A 21,625-nucleotide genomic window follows, 5' to 3' on the forward strand; every position below is an offset into this window, starting at 1 on the left:
TACATATTACCAGAGAAGACGTATTTTCAGCATTAAAGTGTTTTTAGGTGGAGAAATCCCCTGGGCCTGATCAAGCCTGCTCTCAGGCATTGTGGGAGGCTGGGGAAGAAATTGTAGATGCCTTTGCAGAGATTTTTGCTTCATCTTTAGCCACTTGTGAAGTTCGAGAAGACTGGAGGGTAGCTAATGTTGTTCAATTGTTTAAGACTGATAGCAAAGGCAAGACAGGGAACTACAGGCCAGTGAGCCTGATATCAGTAGTAAGCAAGTTTTTGGAGAGGATACTGAGGAACAAGATAAACCAACATTCGCATAGTCTAAATCTGATTAGCGATAGTCAGCATGGATTTGTACATGGGAAGTCATGTCCAACAAATCTTTTAAGGTTATTCAAAGAAGTAACTAAGAGGATAGATGAGGGTGGGGAGTAGATATTGTCTATGTGAACTTTAGTAAGGCCTTTGACAAGGCCCAACACTTAGGCTAGTCATGAAGGTTAGGTCATATGGGATCCAGGGAGAGCTAGCTAATTGGATTCCAAATTGGCTTGATGGTAGGAAGCAGAGGGTGATATTTGAAGGTTGTTCCTCGAAATGGAGGCCCGTGACTAGTGGTGTTCCACAGGTGTTGATGCTGGGGCCTTTGTTATTTACATAAATAATCTGGATGCGAATGCACAAGGCATGATTAGAAAGTTTGCGAATGATACAAAGTTAGGAGATATTGTTGATAACAAGGACGGTTTTCAAAAATTTTAGAGGGATCTTGATCAGATGGAAAAATGAGCTGAGGATTAGCAAATGCAATTCAGTACAGAAAAGTGAGGTATTGCAATTTGGAAAGTCAAACCAAGGTAGGACTTATGCAGTAAATGGTAAGGTCCTCAGGAGTATTGTGGAAGAGAAGAACCCAGGAGTACAAATGCATAGTTCATTGAAAGCAACATCACAGGTTGACAGGGTGGTGAAGGAGGCATTTAGCCTACTGGCCTTCATCAGTGGTGTCATTGAACATAGGAATAAGGACATTATCTTACAGTTGTTAGTGAGGCCTTACATGGATTAATGTGTAGTTTTGGTCACCCTGTTATAGGAGAGACATAGTTAAACTGGAAAGTATGCAAAGAAGATGTATGAGGATGTTGCCAGGACTAGTAAGCCTGACTTATTCTCAGCATCATAACTATCACCCAACATCACAGATGTCCCCTATTTATATAAGCTCAATGTCAATTAATACCCACTATCTTTTTCTTTTAACTTTAACAATGCCATTAACAGTGGTAACAATCTGATTGTCACTGCATTAGCCCCATACAGTTGTGCACAGAACACAGCAGCAGTCTTGTAGCTTTGGCATGTTTATACAGGCACTATTTTCTATTGTATCCATATTATCTTATCTTTAAATGAAGAACCCATATTTCTACCAAGCCTTGCTATATCATTGATATAGTACTGAATTAAACTAGAATAATTCAACACTGATTAGAATATAGAACATTACAGCACAGTACAGGCCCTTCAGCCCTCGATGTTGTGCCGACCTGTCATACCGATCTCAAGCCCATCTAACCTACACTATTCTATGTACATCCGTATGCTTATCCAATGACGACTTAAATGTACCTAAAGTTGGCAAATCTACTACCGTTGCAGGCAAAGCGTTCCATTCCTTTACTACTCTGAGTAAAGAAACCACCTCTGACATCTGTCCTATATCTTTCACCCCTCAATTTAAAGCTATGCCGCCTTGTGCTTGCCGTCACCATCCTAGGAAAAAGCCTCTCCCTATCCACCCTATCTAACCCTCTGATTATTTTATATGTTTCAATTAAGTCACCTCTCAACCTTCTTCTCTCTAATGAAAACAGCCTCAAGTCCCTCTGCCTTTCCTCATTAGACCTTCCCTCCATACCAGGCAACATCCTAGTAAATCTCCTCTGCACCCTTTCCAAAGCTTCCACATCCTTCTTATAATGCAGTGATCAGAACTGTTCGCAATACTCCAAGTGCGGCCGCACCAGAATTTTGTACAGCTGCAGCATAACCTCTTGGTTCCGGAACTCAATCCCTCTATTAATAAAAGCTTATTGTGATTATTGTGGTTTGAACTTGCTTGGACATGCTAAAACCCAAGCCTTTATCTCTAATGTGCAAGTACTCATCAGATACATGTTTTTATGGGGCAGTTCAGTAACACCATGACTAATTTGATTACTCCATGTTCCCACCTACCCATGATAATCTTTCATCCCCCTAGCTTCATAAGAATCTATCCACCTCTGCCTTAAAAACATTTAATTACTTTGCTTACAGCATATTTTCAGGAAGAATCTTTTGAGGACTCATGACCTTTTGACAGAAAACTTTTGCCTTCCTCTTCACATCCAACCTGAGTAGATCTGTCAGGATTTCATACATTTCAGTGTCACATTTTACTTGTCTGTCCTTTGGTGAGGTTTTAACATTTCAGTTCTATCTCCAGTGGACAGAAATTTAACTTGCAAAATCTTTCTTCATAAGATAATATCCCATTTCAGGGAAGTTTCCCTGATGCATTCACATTCTTTCTTAAACAAATTAATACTTATGTAGTTCTCCAAATGTGGTCTCACCAATGCTCTGAAGAACTGAAAAATAATCCCCTCACTTTTGTATTCAATTCTCCTCTTAATTAACAATATCTTTGCATTATTTTTCCTAATTTCTTGCTGTGTCTGCATATTAATCTTTTGTGATTCATACTCTATGAAACTAAGAACACTTAGCATCTCAGACCTCTGGAATTCTAACCACTTCGATCATAGGCTTTATTAATTCTTCTTGCCAAAATGAGAAAATTCACTTTTTTTTACACTTGAAACTCCATTTGTTGACATCTTTGCTCACTCACTTAATCATCTATATCCTTATATAGCCTTCCTACTTCCTCTTCAAAGCTTACATTCCTACCTATCTTTGTGTAACATCAAATTTAGCAGCCATAGATCCAGTTTTCTAATCCAAATTATTTATATAAATTATAAACATTTGAAGCAGGAGCATTGATCCCGCGCGGCACACTGCTTGTTAAATGTTGCCAACTAAAAAGAAGATCCATTTGTGCTGATTCTGTGTTTCCTCTGAGCTAGCCAACCTTCTTTCCATTCTAATATCTTGCCCCATACCATGAATTTTTATTTTCTCCAAATTCTTTGATGTGATGCCTTATCAACAGCCTTTTGGAAATCTAAATACAGTGCTTGCTCTTTTTTAGTCCACACCATGTTACTTTTTCAAAGAACTCTAATAAATGGATTGAACATGATTCCTCTTTTACATAACCATGTTGACTTTACCATATAACCTTTAGTTTTTCTAAGTATCCTGGTATAATGATTTTAAGAACAGCTTTAAAGTCTTCTCTTTGGCAAACGTTAAGCTAATTTGCCTGTAGCTTCCACCTTTATGAAAAAGAAGTTATATTTTTGATTTCTAATGTAATAAAATCTAGAATTTCACCACATGCCCTTTTACTTCAAGACTGTGTGTAATTTTCAACATTAAAATCAATGTGTTATTTTCTCACTGGTCATTTTTTTTGGATGAAGTCAATCAAGACTAACGGACTTGTCAACCATAGCTTGCACAATTTTGTCATTACCAATTTGCTGTTGGTTGCAAAATTCTTAAGTACCTTCCTTCTTTCCACCTCCTGATTTACACAATTTTCTAGGATGCTATTTGCATCCTCTAGCGTGAAGACTGATATAAAATGCCTCTTCAATATAAAAATAAATATCAACATTCCAAGGCAGCATATTGCAAATCCAAATGACTGTCAGTAAAGAGGTCTCTCCTCACCTCTCTCCATCTCTCTCCTAGCTCCCTTATTGGCAATTTTGAAATTGTGACCTTGTTTACTAACATACCAAAGGCTTTCATTCTTAAATATTCATAGAAACTCTTATTACATGTTTCTAGCTCGCTTTCTCTCATACCCTACATGTGTCTCCTATGTTTATCTTTTCATTATTTTTATTTTGTGCCTCTTTGTAAACCTTGTCAAACCTTTTAACTGCCATCCATACAGTGTTATATGGATCTATTTTTATCTAAGTTTGGTAGTATCTTCAATATTTTCTGATTTGATTTGATTTTGACTTGATTTATTCTTGTCACTTTTATGAGATACAGTGAAAAGCATTGTTTTGTGTCCGAAACAGACAAATCATACCTTACATATGTACAACAGGGTAATAGAACAGAATGCAGAATATAATGTTACAGCTATAGAAAAGGTGCAGAGCAAGATCAGCTCCAAAATATGAGAGGTCCATTCAAAAGCCTGAAAACAGCAGGAAAGAAGCTGTTCCTGAATCGGTTGGTATGTGCTTTCCAACTTTTGTATCATCTTGCCAAGGAGAATATAACTGGGGTGGCAAGTGTCTTTGGTTATGTTGGCTGACTTCCCTAGGCAGCTGGAAGTATAGAAGAAGCCAATGGACAGAAGAACAAAACCAAAGTTTCTGGAAAAGCTCAGCTGGTCTGGCAGCATTTGTGGAGGAGAAAAAGAGTTAATGCTTTGGGTCCGCTGAACCTTTCTCAGAACTGAAGAGTAGGTGTTGCCACCTATCTTTACTACTTGTAATTTGTGTTATAGGAAGTTGAAGATACATTTGCTGAGGGGAAAGCAAAGTCCTAGTTCTCAGGGTTTGGAGATGAGTTTGGTTAGAAATATGATTATGAAGACAGAGGTAAAATCAAAAAATAGGACTCTGATGTTGGTGTCCTTGTTATCCAAATGTTCCAAGGATCAATGTGGGGCTCAGGAGATAATGACTGCTGTGGACTTGTTGGTAAGTGAATTTATTTTGGTTAACCAGTGATGGTGATTCCCCTCCCTAGATTTTTTTTCTTGTTGGAAAGTCTTATGTGGCAAATTTGCAAATATCCCCTTAAATATTTGCCACTGTATCACTATTGACCTGTCCCTTTATCTACTTTTCCAGTTCATTTTAGTTAACGCTGCTTTCATACTCTGAACACTGGTCTTACTCAAGTTTTATTTTACCCACTGTTCTCTTCCTCAAACTGAATGCAAAATACAATCATACAATGGTTGCTGCGACTGCATACTTCTACCGTGAGGTCATTAATTAATCAGATCTCTTTGCACAATATCAGTTATATGATAGCTCTAGATGTCCTGCTTTAAGAAACTGTTCTGAAGACATTCTATGAAGTTTTCACCTAAGCTGTTTTTGCCCATCTGATTTTTCCAATCATGACACCATTTAAAATCTCGATTATTACCATAACTTTCAGCCAGGCACCTATTATTTCTTCCTTTAAACTCTATCCATGAATTCATGGTCGTGTCCTCAGAGCCTGAAGTATATGGTCAACATTTTCCCAAATGGAATCCCATCACAAATGCTCCTGGAGTGAAACCGGCACCAGCTGAGCAGGATGTACTGCAGCTCTTCCATTGGATCATTGAGTAAATTCACTGCCTGGTTTGGAAATTAGCCACAAAGCCTGGGGTATCTTAGGGTAGACACTGTCCTTACAGTCCTCAATGATTTAACCTGGGGGCATTATGGCCAGGGCAATTGACCTGAATTGGGTTGATTAATAATGAGTAAGAAGTCCACATTTTTGAATCACCTCAACAGAAGTGTTTGTGTTCTTGTGGTAATCTCAGTTTTCATCAGGAGATACATGAGTACTCCAAGCTGCTGGAAAACAGAAATCAAGTAATTAATGACAGGAGTGAATAATGGTTATGAAGATTGCGACTCCTCATTTCCCTTCGATAGTGAATGAGAAAAATCTTCACTCCTCTTGATAGACAGGTGGTCCATAATAGAAGGAGGACATTGTGTTTTTGTGCTTCACTGAGAGCCGCTCAACTGATCTCATTATAGTACTGCAGCTGTTTGATTTTGGTGTATGTTTATGGACAAGTAGGTAAATCAGCTGTCATTACTTTTGACAGCATAAAGAATGTTTTTACGAGTTCAAGAAAGAAACAATCCTATCTTGCTGCCTAAAAAATGACTTGGGCCTTCATTAACATATTTAGGATTCTAAGTCCTCACCTCACATTGCTTGCAGTGGCAGATAATTGGTGTCTCGTTCCCCATAACAGATGTACCTGTGACATGTAATACATATTGCAGAGGGACTTTTAATGTTAGTTTCAATGTGACCATCTAGCTTTTTTTTTCAATTAAAAGGCATACTTTAAAAGAGAGAGAATGCAGTAAGAGGAGCATGTGGTAAAATTAAACATTTGCAGTTCTCCCCATACTTCAAGAGTAATTCCACCTAACCCACTGCCTCTCCAGTGACTGAATTAATCTGATAATTTCAATACCCTCACTCACTGATACCCTCTCTTAATATTAAGAAGCACAGTTTGCAAAGACAGCCATCATCTTCTGTTAGAGAAGTAGTGTACAGGTTCAAAGATGTTGGTGATGTTGTATGAAAGCCCTCGACTATATTCCAGGAGGGTGAGGCTATTTGAAAAATAATTTGCTGAGATAGATGTGAAACATCTGGTTGAATAGCCACAGCTCCAACAGGATCATTTAATGATTGAGATCTGTTACTTCAGAAATTATCTGCATCTCTGAAGGGCAAATAAAACTTTAAGCAATATTCACTCTTAACCTTAAAATACAATCAAGCACCAAAATCTGTTTATCTAAATGACATTTTCTGCTAATCAAGAAAATCACAGTTTCCTAATCATTGCTTTCTAGATGCAGAGTAGAACAAATCATCTCTCTCACAAATCACCTGCCATTTTTCATTTGAGCTTCGTAATTTTTTACTTTCTCGTAATTAAAACACTTTCAAATGTTTCTAAAGGTTGCAGATGGCTGTGGAAAACATTACTAATCATCAGGCTCATTTGGCAACTTTTGTTAGCACAATAGTGTCAACAATCCTTCATTGTCAATCTTGAAACCTGCTTGTAACTAGATGATCCTATTCTTCTCATGTCCCTTTGATACCACATTGAAAACAATTTGCCAAAAATATATAAACTGGGGTACCCTGGAGAATAGTAATTGAAATATAAGAATCAGTGATTTTCCAAAATGACCTGCAGTCCTTTCACTAAAGAAAATGAGGAATAATAGCTGAGATCTAAGCTCCAGGATAAGCATGGGGTCTTAGACTAGAATTTTGCTGCTACAACACAGTTCTGATTTTGGGACCCAGTGTGCACTCCCACAACAATCTCCTCAAGGCATAAGTTTCTGGAAATCAGTCTCTCACACACAGGGCAGTTACTGGATGGTTACTTTGATGAAACTAGTAAACTCCCAATGAGGCAGGGACCATTTAGGATGTCAGCAATGCGTTTGCAGCACAATAAAATGGCCATAAACAAGGCAATTGATCGTCTTGATTGGCTTCCTATCACTACACCATGTAAAGCTGACTCTTTTCCCATCGCAGTAGTGTATTATCTGGTTACAGAAATAGAATGAGTTTCTCTCCTGATACCGTATGTTCCAATTTTCCTGCTCTACCCTCATGAAAGGATGATTAAAATCCCAGAAATGGCAGCATTTTGGCATAGAAGAGACTATTTGGCCCATCAACTTCCTGCTGACAATTTGTAGAGCAAATCACGCAGTCCCACATCGCTTCATCCCCATTGCCCTATAAGTTTATTTCCCTCAAGTGCCCGTCCAATTTCCTTTTCAAATCATTGCACATCTACTTTTCCTACAACCCTATACAGTTCTTTGGCACTTCCTACATAAAATGTATATCCTCCCATTGCTCCTGTATCATATGGCTAACTCCTTTACCTCAAGCTCTGTGACATCAAGGTGCAGAGCTAGAAAATCATGAACTAGTTCAGAGTTTTGAGCTGACTGAAGGAATGCAACACCATTCAGGCGAGAAGTTTAATGGAGGCTCTAGTCAACCGTCCCAAGATCTTATTTGAAGAAGATCAAGCTTGTTCTCCCCAGTATCTTGGCTGGCAATTATCTCTCAACTGCATCACTGAAATGGGCTATCTGATCACAATCACTCCCTCCATTGTGTATGACTGCTTTTTTTAGAGCTAGCCATGTTCAGCCCTGCAAAATCCCAGAGACATTGAAGGGAAAGAGGCAGAGAAGGCTCGAGGCAGGGAGCTTTGAACGAGCCTTAATGAATATGAACAACACAGAGATTTTATTCAATCAACAGCAGCAAATTTGGGCAATGATTGACAATATAATTGACACAATTGTAATGACTTCAAAGAAAAATGGAGCTGACTAATATGGGGATGCCAAGGGGTAGGGAGAACAGATAGCAGGAGGCCAGAGGGATGCTCACTTTCTTTACAGCAGTTCTTACATTCAGTACAAAGGACCTGGAGAATGTGTTTTATTTTTGCACATGAGCAAGTGACTCCATCCGTTCTGAGTGTAAATGCGTAAGGAAATCCTTTGCAGTCCAAGATTTGGGCTTATATGGTGCGTCAGTACTCATATTTGGTCAAATAGAGAGGGAACTATGATGAAAACTTCTTAAAGTTACATATGAATACACAAATTAGGAGCATGAATCGACCACGTAGCCCTTCTAGCCTGCTACACCATTCAGCAAGATCAGGACTGATTTGGTTAATCCACTACCCTGTCTACCCTGGTAACCTTTCACCCTCTATCTTATCAAGAATCCATCTACCTTTGCCTTGAAAATCTTCAAAGACTGCCCGTCCACTATCTTTTCAGGAAGAGCATTCCAAAGACTTACAATCCTCAAAGAGAAAAAAAATTCTCTCATTCCTGTCTGAAATGGACATCCCCTCATTTTTAAACAGTGACAACTAATTTTTGACTTTTCCACATCTACCCTCATCCCTTCAAGACTCTCTGTTTCAACCAAATCACTCCTTACTCTTCTAAACTACAGCGAATACAACCGTAGCCTGTGTAAACTTTCCTTCTCAGGCAACCTGCCTATACAGGTATATGTCTAGTAAACCTGCTCCTTATTAACTTACTGGTGTAAACAATGGGAAACAGATGCTGAAATAAATTAGGACATCATCTCCTGCCTGAAAGACTGTCTGCATGGGATTAACTGGCCATGCTATATAAGAGGACTTCTCATCTACTTTCAAACTGGACAAGCTCACTGGTCAGATCTTCACTAGAGTTTCATAACAGCAACAAATACCCTTGTTAAAAACACAAACCAAAATCACCCAATCATGCACACTTGCTAGGCTCACTAATAGCCCAGGCGATTGGTGTGTCATTGACAACAAAGTTCTAAGCTGGTTGAAATTATGTGGCTAGACAGTTAAATATGCATTTCTAAGTGTTAAATCTATCTTTTTCTTCCATATGTTGACAAGCCTGCTGTGCATTTTCAGCATATGCTTTAGATTATCTGTCTTCATAATTTTAAAGTATTTATTCTTGGAATATGAATATTACTTTGAAGCCAGCAGTTATAGACCATCCTTTATGTACCTTCAATAGCAGATCTTGAGCTAGCTACAACGCAATGATTTGCTGGGACTTTTTAGTGGGCTATTATAGGTTAACCACATTGCTTTGTGTTTGAAGTCACATGTAGATCAGATCAGGTAAGGATGGCACGTTTCCTTCCCTAAAATACATGAGTGAATCAGATTGGATCTTACATATTAAAGGAAAAAGAATAACTAGAGACAGAATAGGACACTTCAAGATCCAAACTTGACATTTATGTGTGCAACCACAGAAAATTGGTGAGGTCCTCATTGAATATTTCTGCTCTGTGTTCACCATTGAGAAAGACATGGTTTAAACTAGATTGGCATGGGGATGGAATCCTCAACAGCAGGGAGTCAAGTGCGAGGCTACAGATAAAGAAGTTGAATAGAGATAAGTGTGAGGTGATGCATATTGGAAAATGTGCTGAATTATCATGCATCACACTCATCTGGTTTTGTAATAAGAAACACTGTCCTGAATTTGTAACCAGTTTATTAACCCTTTTCCTACACATTTTATTTTTTATTTATTAACTAGCTATATTTAAATTCCAGCCTCTATGATGGAATTTACATTCATGTCTCAAGTGAATTGATCCAGGCCTTTGAGTGACTAGACAAGTAACATTACAACAATGCTACATTTCACCATCCACATAAAACTTACTTAATTGAGCAAAATGGAATGAGTACTTTTGAAATTAAACTCAGTATGAACTTGTTTGCTGCTGAAGCCACTTTCAAATAAATCGTACTTTTCGCAGTGAGCTTTTGACATAAATAAGCTTGCTGCTTACTTAGGGCTCAAAAATTGCACTCTGATAGTGCTATTAGTTGGAACCTCTGTGTTTAACGTTTTGCATCTTACAACATTCCGTTGGTGTGCCTGCAAGGCTGAACAACTTTGTCAGCTGCACACTATGACTCTCTTATGGAATATTGCCATGTGCAGAGAGGACCATTCCTTCTTGAATTATAGTCTAGAGCATCGTCTTGTATTTATTGAAGATGATTGGGGAAAGAGAAACTGATTCTGACAGATTAAACCAATGGAAATGGGAAGTTGGTACAGATATCACATAGTAGAATTTTAAATCTATACTTTGTTATGAAATTTTTTATATTTAGAATGCTTTTCTTTTTCAGCAGGAAGCTGAAGAATCCAAAATCAATAGTCTGTTGGCTAGCCTATAACAGGATCTGTCTAGTGTTTTTAATCCTGGTTTTCTCAATGCTGTGTATCTGACCTGGGGGGGTTCACATTCACACATTTTTAACATGATAGGATGAGTTAGCAAAGCATGAAATCTTTATAAACAGATACAAAAGGAGTTATTATGGCTAGAGGGTAGAAACAAGTGCTGAAGCAGTAATCTGCCAATAAAAGATAATAAAATGTGAGGCTGGATGAACACAGCTGGCCCAGCAGCATCTCAGGAGCACAAAAGCTGACGTTTCAGGCCTAGACTCTTCATCAGAGGGTCTAGGCCCGAAACGTCAGCTTTTGTGCTCCTGAGATACTGCTGGGCCTGCTGTGTTCATCCAGCCTCACATTTTATTATCTTGGATTCTCCAGCATCTGCAGTTCCCATTATCATCTGCCAATAAAACTCTTCTTTTTGAAAGGCTAGATTTAATGCTTATGTTTGGCCCTAATTCATGGAATTATTTTGCCTGGGGTACTAAAACAATGACCTGCAGGTTTAGTACGTAAATGCTGACTAGATCCAATTTTTGTGGGGAAGTTCATATGGCCTTAATGCCACCATTTGAATGTGAGGAGCTCACTAGCTGACGTAAGGTTAAGTCAACATATCCTGTTGTCTTATTAAAGGGAGAGAGATAACTGACAATGGTTTAACCTGAGGGCTATTACACCTCAGGCAAGGGAAGTGGTTGAGAAAGAGAATCTTCCATGGTAACCCTAGCAAGTGCAGAAATTGAACCCACATTGTTGGCATCTCTCTGTATCACATATTAGCCATCCAGTAAACTGTGTTAACCAACTCCCTACCGGTTGATGTTTAACAGGAGGACTCAGGGACTGAAGGAGTGGGCAACTCCTGTTCTCAGATATGACACCAGAGATCTGAATGCAAGAGGTACAGAAGTGAAGAGTGAAAGGTTCTACTTTGCTTCCTTACCTTTTTTTAATTCACCCATGGAATGTGGGCATCATTGGCTAGGTGAGCATTTATTGCCCATCCCAGGCATATTGCTGTGGGCTAGACCAGGTGAGAAATACTTCCCTGAAGAGCATTAGTGAAACTAATGAATATTTTTTCTTTCCCAGACAATTGATTCATGGTCACCATTCGATGATTAACTTCAGATTTAAAAAATATTCAAATTCGACTATCTGCCATGACAGGATTCAAACCCAAATCCCCAGAACAGTATCTGGGTCTCTGGATTTGCTCCATTAGGCCATCACTTTCCCTGAACGATTAAGTGCCGAAGAATTAACTCCTAATAAGTTTGCAGTGGAAGGGACAAATACAAGAGGGACAAGAAGTAATTAATTATATAATAATAAGGTAACAAATTAGGTTAAGATGGGTTAACTACATTAACATTAGATAAGAGAAATTATTACCTCCTAAGAAATAGTAACTGGGCTTGTACTGCATGGCTGTAGACTTTAGAATTGATAGCCACTAACAGCAACTGACTGGCTCCTTCCAGACTGTAACTAATATACAGGTGGACAGAGCTATTTATAGTTTGTTTATTTACACTACATAATATACCAAGGAAGTGACATTAAGGCTTAAGTAAATCAATGGTTAGTCAGCAACAGTGGCATTCTCCAAGATGAAGACAGATCTTTGGAAAGGACACATAAGATGGTAAAGGGGCGATTTGCTAGAATAAGAGCAGGCGTGATGGATTTCAGGTTACTGGACTAGAGTCTAGAGAAGCTGGGCTTGTTTTCCTTGGACCTTGGAATAAGGAGACCTTTCATAAAGGTGGGATCTGGCTAGAATAGAAAAAGAAAAATTGTTTCCACTATTAAGAAAGTCAATAGCCAGAATAAAGAAATTGAAGGTAAAAGGCAAATATCTAAAGGCTGAGGAGAGATGTTTTCATGCACCCAGTTCTTATAATATAGAAGGCAATGCCTGATAGGATGAAGGAAGTAAATTCATTCATACTTTCAATATGGCATTAAATAAGTATTTAAAAAGATTTTTCAGGGTGATTGACAAAAAGTGAGTGAGTGGGACTAATTGGGCATCCCTTTGAAAGAGCCAGAATAAGAACAATGGACTGACTGGCCTCTTTTGGCAGAGTGACATGGCGACACAGTGGTTAGCGCTGCTGGCTCACAGTACCAGGAACCCAGGTTTAATCCCAGCCTTTGGCAACTGTCTGTGTGTATCCTCCCGGAATGCCAGTTTCCTTCCATAGCCCAAAGACGTGCAGGTTAGGTGGATTGTTATGCTCAATTTTAATAGACCAAGGTAAAGTATTATTCTCTTGTACAGAGATGAGACTGATAGGTGATAATGATTGAGAAGAACATCAGGTTGATGAGGGGAGATGGTGGCATAGTGGCAATGTCAACGGGCTATTAATTTAGGTAATCCAGGCCAATCTTCTCACTGTCATTGGCAATCACGAGCTAATGAATATGGTGGTCCATCTGGGAAATTCAATGTCACGGGTCATAGGTTCTATGAATTCTTGTGTGGTTAATAAGCTCAAACCTAGAGCTGCATTTCCAACCACATGTTTGGCAGCTGTGTCTGGGAGGTGGAATTTGTCCTTGGTCTTAAAATCATTGTCATTCCTTTCTCTGGTTCCTTTTCCATACTTCCTTTTGCTAATGGGTGTTCTTGAAGAATTATACCCCTTCATGGTGCTTCCGCCATGTCAGTTTTTTTCAGTTTGTAATGTTCTAGGGATACAATAAGTGGTGAAATTTGAATTCAAATTAAAATTCAATAACAAATAGCTTAATAACCATTGTTATTATGTAACCATTGTTATTGTATAACTGTTGTATGTTGTAAAAATTCATCTAATATACATAATATTCTTAAGGAAAGGAAGTGTGCCATCCTTACCTGGTTTAGCCTTCATGTGTCTCCAGACCCATAGCAATGTGGTTAACTTTTTAACTACCCTCTGAAATGGCCATATAGAGTCACTCACTATGAGGCTAGTTAGAAATGCTACCTTGATAGTAATGGCCAGATATCGTACAAGAATAAAAAAAACTTACAAACCAATCTCAGGGATTCACCCTGTGAGGTGAAAAAGCCTGAAGGTTGCAAAATGCAGCACTTTTAAATTAGTTCCATCCCAGTCTGAAATATCAATGGTAATTCTGCTAGTGATTTTCCTTTAAATCAATGTGCTTGGAAATGTAATGATGCTCTTCCATAGACATCACATCCTGAGGTGGGACTTGAACTAGTAGCCCAGAGGCAGCAACACTGCCACTGCATCACAAGACTGAATTGCTATTGCATTGACGACAACTTTAAAACTCTCAATTATATGACCTTGGTAGAGGCTGCGTACTCTTGTTTCTTTCTTCTCACTGAGTTATTTACTGATGGCATTATGGAATGGAATGTTCAATTGAGCTGTTGAACACCTTTTCAATCTGGTGGAATCACATCGTGAATGCTTTCTAAAAAAATGGATGGTCCCAATTAGCATTGGGCTGTTATGCCCATCACATGGTTTAAAAAGAGGCAATGTGGGTTCTTCTGCATCCGTGAAGATTTTGGGCAGAATTTCCAGGTCAGGCAAGAGGAAACATGGAGGGAGGAAACTTTTGGAACTCCCTAAGGAGGTAAACAAACCTTGTCTGCCAGCAGCGTAATTCAAAGAGGCTTCTGGGTTCCTCACTCCGTCCAGCTTTGATGTGACATGGGACAAAATGTAGTTGGAGTATAAAGAATTCCTTAAATGGTCAACTGGCAGTGTAAGGGCCTCAGCTGTCTAATAGGTAAATATGGCTCCGAATAACACCCAGCCCCCACTGTGCACTGTAAGTTGTGGCAGTGGCAGCAAATAAATGCAGGACTGATGCTCATTGAATTATAATTGAAGCTCCTCTCATCTGCCAACCCACCCTCAGGGTGGCAGTAAAATCCAAGCCAATATTTAAAGTTGCTGACCTTTTAGCACAACTGGATGCTATTTGAGATCTAACAATCTTTAAGCAAATACAGATATACACAGATGGAAGGTTAATGAATCAAATGAAAGAAAATAAGGCAGAAAAGTTTACATGACAAGTGGGGTCAGATAGTAATGAATTAAGGAAATGATCATGTGGGAAGAAAAGAAACAAAAGATGCTTCCACAGGAGGTGAAATGAAGGATGGTTCCCCTGATTGGTAGGTTCTAAAAAAAGGAATGCAGTCTCAAAATAAATGGCAAGCCACTTAACAGAGATGAGGAAATGTTTCTTCACTCAGTGAACCTTTGGAATTCTTTACTCCAGAAGGTCACGGGGGCTCAGTCCTGGGGCATGATTGATAGATTTCCAGATGTTAAAAATATAAAAGGATCAGAGATAGTGCAAGAAAATAGTTTTGATTTAGAAGATCAACTGTGAATTAGTTGAATGGTGAAGCAGGGTGAAGGAGCTGAATGGCCTACTTCTGCTCCTGTTTCATATAGTCATGTGTAAAATATCCTCTAGACCTGTGCTTTCCTTGTTCTGTGCTTTAAAATAAATAGTAGTAACTAATCTCTTTAATAACTGCTGGTAGTTTCTATTTCTAATGAAGAGCATCAAGTTTTTTTTATCACTGCAGATATGCCACCTGATTTGCTGAGTGCCTGCAGCATTTTCTATTATTATTTCAAATTTCCAGCATTCACAGCGTTTTGCACTTGTTTTGAGCCTGAGTTATTCATTACAAGAAAATTTGGTGGATGGTGGTGTTGCCATAAAAGATTGAGGAACCTAGCAATTATATTTGCCCCAATGTTCTGAAAGCAATATTGTGAATGGTGTGGGCTGCAGTATGAATGCCTACAGAAGGATGTCATGTTAATCCAACAGTTTGTTTATTGAGTTATCTTACTCCTCTTGCCATTTTATGATATTTAGACACACTATTGATTTGTCTGCAGCTGATCTAATTGGTACAGAATATATTCAACATTGCATTTTAACCGAGTTGCTCAGTGAGTTACTTATTATTGCAGGTAATTAATAACACTACTATAGATCTATCTTCTAGGGCAATGATATTAAAAGCAACATGATAAATATGGGCATATGAGCTTAGATGCTGGTTAGAAAGCATGTGCTTTTGAAGAAATTACTTTGGGATTTTTCCCTAAAATGTTTCCCAATGCATGTTAACTCTCTCTGTGCTGCGGCCAATCATGATGCCATACTAAACAAACCCATTTGCCTGCAAATGATTTGTATTCCTCTATTCCGTACCAGTTCATGTGTCAATCTAAACACCAATATTGTATCTGCCTCTACCACCTCACTGTCAGACCTTTGAGGTGCCTCCAACCCTCCATGTAAAAAAATTTCCTCACAAATCTCCTTTAAATTTTTCCCCTCTAACTTAATCTATGCCTCCCAATTATTTGACATTCTGTGCTGTGAATTCCCCTCATTGCACTTTCCCCATTCTTATGTTCTATCTATATGGCCTCACTGAATGAGCCTTCCATGTTGTGCTCTCTTAATATAGCTGTGACATTTTCCTTCATCAGCGATGCAACTCTCCCACTCCTTTTAAATCCTTCTCTATCTTGCCTGAAGCATCTCAACATGGGAACACTAAGCTGCCAGTTCTGCCCTTCAATAGGAACCTCTATGCAGTTACAAGGTCATTACCATTAAATGGGGAAAGTTTCTCACACCGTATTTGTGGTGCATCTTCTGTGGCAGTTTTTGCCCATGCATTTCTAACTTTTTTAAAAGTGTTCAATCATAGGATGTGGGCATCGCTGCTGTACCATTCCTTACTGTCCTTGAACTGAGTGATTTGCCGGGCCATTTCAATTAAGACTCAACCACATTGCTGTGGCGTCTGGAATCATGTGTAGATTAGAAGTTAAGGATGGCGGAAGGAGTTGTCACCTGCTTTGCAGGTAAGAACCCGGAACTTCTGCTGAATGGGGTGATGCATTGGCAGGATTGCCTCTTCTCCCAGGTTTGGCAAAGGAAGCCGCAACACCAAACCATGGCCCGAGCTTGTCACTTAGATTGATGTAATCTCAGAAATGTGGATGAATGCTCAGTACTATCAGAAGAAGGTCATTGACCTTATCTGCACTGACAACATAAGGGCTGCCATCTTCTCTCTATTATCTCACACTCACTCCATCTCTGCTGCTGTACCCTCATCTCATCAAGGTTCAAGCTTTACTATTCTCTTACTTTTACCTGTAGCATCTTCCCTCCCTCATTCCAACCCCTGACCACTCATCCTGCATGGCCTCTGAGCTGCCTACTTGATCACTTGGGACATCCTCCCCACCTGGACCAATGGCGATAGTTTAGCCACCCACTTCTATGTCTTGTAATACCGAACTCTCATTCCAGGAGAAAAACCATCCACAATGAGGTAGAAAAAGTAAAGCTTTGACTCCTCATTTGTTATATTGCAAGGATCGTGACGCTGACCACCTAAAGCAGCAACTGACCGTACCAAACCGTGGAATTGATTTTGGGAGCTGCCCTTTACTTACTGAGCTGACAAACCCTCAGCAAAGCCTACCTCACCTGACCTGACTGCTCACTGCTGACTTTCTCACGTTGCATCTGTGCCAAATGGCAAGGTAGGACAGAAGCTTGCGATCCTTGTACCTCTGGATGAGGGAAGAGGTGCTAAAAAGCAATGTGAAGCAAGATAGGGATGCTATGCGCATCGAGGCGCGCTCAGAGTAAGTGTGCACTGTGACAGCTAGTGGAGTTGCAGCCTGCTCCAGCCTATGAGCTGTGTGTATGTCCTTGAATGAACAGTGTCCTTGCGACAGCATTGTAATGATAGTTGCTGGTGCAGCTCAAGATACAGCATTGAAGTGCAGAAGTGTTCTGTAACTGAATCAGGAATGTGCCATGAAAGCTACATTGGATGCCAATGATTGTGGATGTGGTGTGTACATAGTGATGCACGCGCACTTGTCCTGAGATGTCAGTGCCCACTTTCCAACATGGAGGTCCTTTGGACCAAGTGGCTAGCTGATGTCACCTGTGCCCACTCTGACTTCCAATTCAAAAATTGTCAACGTTGAGTTTGTTTGTGGTGAAAAGTAGTAAATTGCATATTATTGAGCCTTAATGTGTGGTTAATGAGGCTTTAATAAACATGATTCCCTTAATAGACAAGTCACTTCTGCCTAGCGAGAAACTCAATCTGACATCCAGACCTTAGTTGAATAAAAATGCAACAAATTAGTCCCAACATGGAAAGCATTTCACTTGACTCCATACATGATTCTACCAGATTTCACACAATTATCCAAACTGCTGAGGCACATGTAAGAATCTCTGCTGTATTTTTCTATATCCTTCCCTCCATTAAACAATTACACAATATTTCCTGAGTCAATAGCTTCTTGCCTTTACTATTTATGCTAAATGTAAATACAAGAATAGGACCAGAGTAACCTGGAGTAAGGGCATCACTTTTGGTTTTAGCAGAACTCTGTGACCTTCTATGGAAGATCTGAACAATCCATAGGAAATGATAAATACTTAGTATAGTTGAGCAGTAGATTCCATCTTAAGGAGTCCAATGAACTAGTTAAAGTTTAAATACGTGCAGCCATTTAAAATAATTCTCAGCCCTTTCCCGGTCAATAATCTGACCTCTGCTGCTACAATAGACACCACTCAGATAGAACCACTGATCGACACTGGCTTCAGTTCAGAAACACCTTCATTTTAATATTCTCACCATGTTTTAAAGGATAACTTCACCATTGATGTTAGCACTCCAGCCCTCTGGGGACTTTCAGCTTCAGGAATTCCATTCTCTTGGGCATCCTTGTTTTAACTGCCGTGCATTGCATGGCTATGATTTCAGCTGTTTGGCCCTAGGCGTTTCATTACCTCCATAAGTCTCTTTGCCTCTCTACCCAACTCCCTCAAGATAGTTCTCAATTCCACTTTCCTGCCTAATCCTCATAACCTTGATTCCTTTACAGATTAAAAATCTGTCTACCACAACCTTAATGATCTAGTCTCAATAGGACTCTGAAGTAAATAATTCCACAGATTCACTAGCCTCTGAATTAAGATACTGGCCAGTCCAATTGGCTGGCAGCTGTTTGAGACTGGGCCTGCTTCTCAGGAATTGAACTGATAGATGCCCCGCTGAGAATAATTGCCTATGGAGGAAGTGATGTGACCGGGACTTTTCAGTTTGAAGAATACACAGCTCTTTAAAATCCAAATCATTCACTCAGCACTTGCTCAAAATCTGCCTGACCTGCTGAGTGTCTGCAGCACTGCCTATTTTGATTTCAGATATCCAGCATGTGAAGTATATTGTCTTCTGTACAAGATCCTTGGCATTCATGAAATCAGCGTTTCAATTAACCACTTATGGTTAGCCAAAGGATTGCTGTGTTAATGAAGCAACTGCTTCTGACTCATAGATAAAGATAGATTCACAGTCGATATTTTGAAGCAGTTCGGCTAAGATTAGATTAGATTAGATTCCCTACAGTGTGGAAACAGCCCTTCGGCCCAACAAGTCCACACCGTCCCTTGAAACATCCCACCCAGACCCATCCCCCTATAACCCACACACCCCGGAACACTATGGGCAATTTAGCATGGCCAATCCACCTAACCTGCGCATCTTTGGACTGTGGGAAGAAACCGGAGCACCCGGAGGAAACCCACGCAGACACGGGGAGAATGTGCAAACTCCGCACAGACAGACGCCCAAGGTGGGAATCGAACCTGGGTCTCTGGTGCTGTGAGGCTGCAGTGCTAACCACTGAGCCACCGTGCCACCCCGCTAAGAGGTTTGAAGGAAAAAACCTTTCTCTTTGAGTGAGGCAGGCTGGAGTAAAGTGGTAATTCTTAAACTGCTGGCTGAAACACTTTGGCTTCTGGCAAAAAGAGAGGAAGAAGAAACTGCTTGCAGCATTTTGACTGGCCATGTATGACAGGAACATTTAGAAGTCTGAATTATTGTAGATGGGATAATTTAAACTACTGGGATGGACTGAAATGAAAAGTTCAAGAAGCCAGAATTAAATTTAAAACCTTAGAAAAATGCTATAGCAGCAGAGCACAATTTTTTTTTTGCCCTGGGAAGATAACCAACAGTGCCAGAAAGCTTCCTCCCTGTTATTCCAAGCTCCAGACAAAAAAGTGGCTTCTGTTTCTTCAAGAATGACAGTAAGGGACTTTGAGATGATTGTCAAGGTGATACTGAATTGTCTCCAACCGGCATTTTACAGTTTGTTGCAATATTCCTTGCGAGTGATGCTTTATTATACCATTAAATCCCAAACGACATGAGTGCAGGGCAATGTGCCCAATTAACAGATCTTCTTCCCTAATGTGCTTTTCTTTTCAAGGCCAATTTTGCTATTGTTTATCTCCAAAGTTGGCTGTAGACAATTGCCTTCCTCTTTCTTTACCTCATCACCTCCAAATACACCTGCTGCCTTCTCTGTCTCTAAGAATATAATTCCATCCTGCTGGCTACTTCAATCTATTGTGGAGGTCAGCCTTCCTACCTTAAGGTTGTCATTACTCTGAATGACCATAAAATGTCAAAATGGTAAGAAAACAGCAAGAGAGAAAGACTCCCTTGTTTAAACAATTGAAGAAGATAATTGAATAAACCTTCCTTGACCAGTACAAATTTAAAGATCTCACAATAGTGGGACGCCAGTTTTAGGTATCGTATAGCCAGGACTCTCCAGCTTGACGTTCACTTAGAAACAGAGAAACAAGGAGCAACAAGGAGCCATTCAGTCTTTTGAGCCTGCTCCGCCGCTCAGTATGATCATGGCTCAATGTCTACCTCAACATCATATTCCTGCTTTCTTCCCATATCATCTGATGCCTTGAACATCTAGAATAAAGAACGAGGAACAATACAGCACTGGAACAGGCCCCTCAGCCCTTCAAGTCTGCACCAACACATTTTGCCATTCCATTTAAAACTGTCTTCACTTCCAAGAACTGTATTGTTCTATTCCCTTCATATTCACATATTTGTCTAGGTGCTTCTTGAATGTTGCTATTATCTCTGCTTCCACCACCACCTCTGGCAGCACATTCCAGGCATTGACCATCCTTTGTTTGAAAAATGTTACTCGCATATCTCTTTTCATCTCCCCTCCCCTCATACCTTGAAATTGTATCCCCTAGTAATTGACCCCTCCATCCTGTGAAAAAGGCCACATACTTTACACTCTATCCATTGCCATTCAAAATCTTTTACACTTGTCTCAGGTCACCTCACAAACTCCTGCATTCCAGTGAAAACAAACACAGTTTATTTAAGATAACAAGGTGTAGAGCTGGATGAACACCACCAGCTGATGTTTTGGGCCTAGATCCTTCTTCAGAAATGGGTCTAGGCCCGAAACGTCAGCCTTCCTGCTCCTCTGATGCTGCTTGGGCTGTTGTGTTCATCCAGCTCTACACCTTGTTATCTCAGATTTTCCAGCATCTGCAGTTCCTACTATCTCTGAACCAGTTTATCCAATCTTTCTTCAAAGCTAAATCCCTCATATCAGTAACGTCCTGGTAAATGTTTCCTGTACCCTTTCCAAAACATCCAAATCCTTCTGTTTGGAACAGTTCCAACTCAAAATGTCAACTTTTATGTTTCCCTGACGCTGCCTGGCCTGCTGTATTCCTCCAACTCCACACTGTGTCGTCTCCAAATCCTTCTGGTGGTGTGGTGACCAGAACAGAATGCAATATTCGAAATGTGACCTAACTAAAGTTCTATAAAACTACAGCATAACTTGTCCATCCTTATACTCAATGCTGCTTCCAAAAAAGGCAAGCATGTCAAAGGCCTTTTTTACTACCTCATCTACCCGTGCTGCCAACATCAGTGATCTATGAACCTGTACACCCAGCTCTGTCTGCATATCAATACCGCGAAGGGTTTTTCCATTCAATGTATAATTTCCAGTTGTACTTGGCCTTCCA

The sequence above is a fragment of the Stegostoma tigrinum genome, chromosome 4, assembly GCF_030684315.1.
Source record: "Stegostoma tigrinum isolate sSteTig4 chromosome 4, sSteTig4.hap1, whole genome shotgun sequence".
Lineage (NCBI taxonomy): Eukaryota > Metazoa > Chordata > Chondrichthyes > Orectolobiformes > Stegostomatidae > Stegostoma > Stegostoma tigrinum.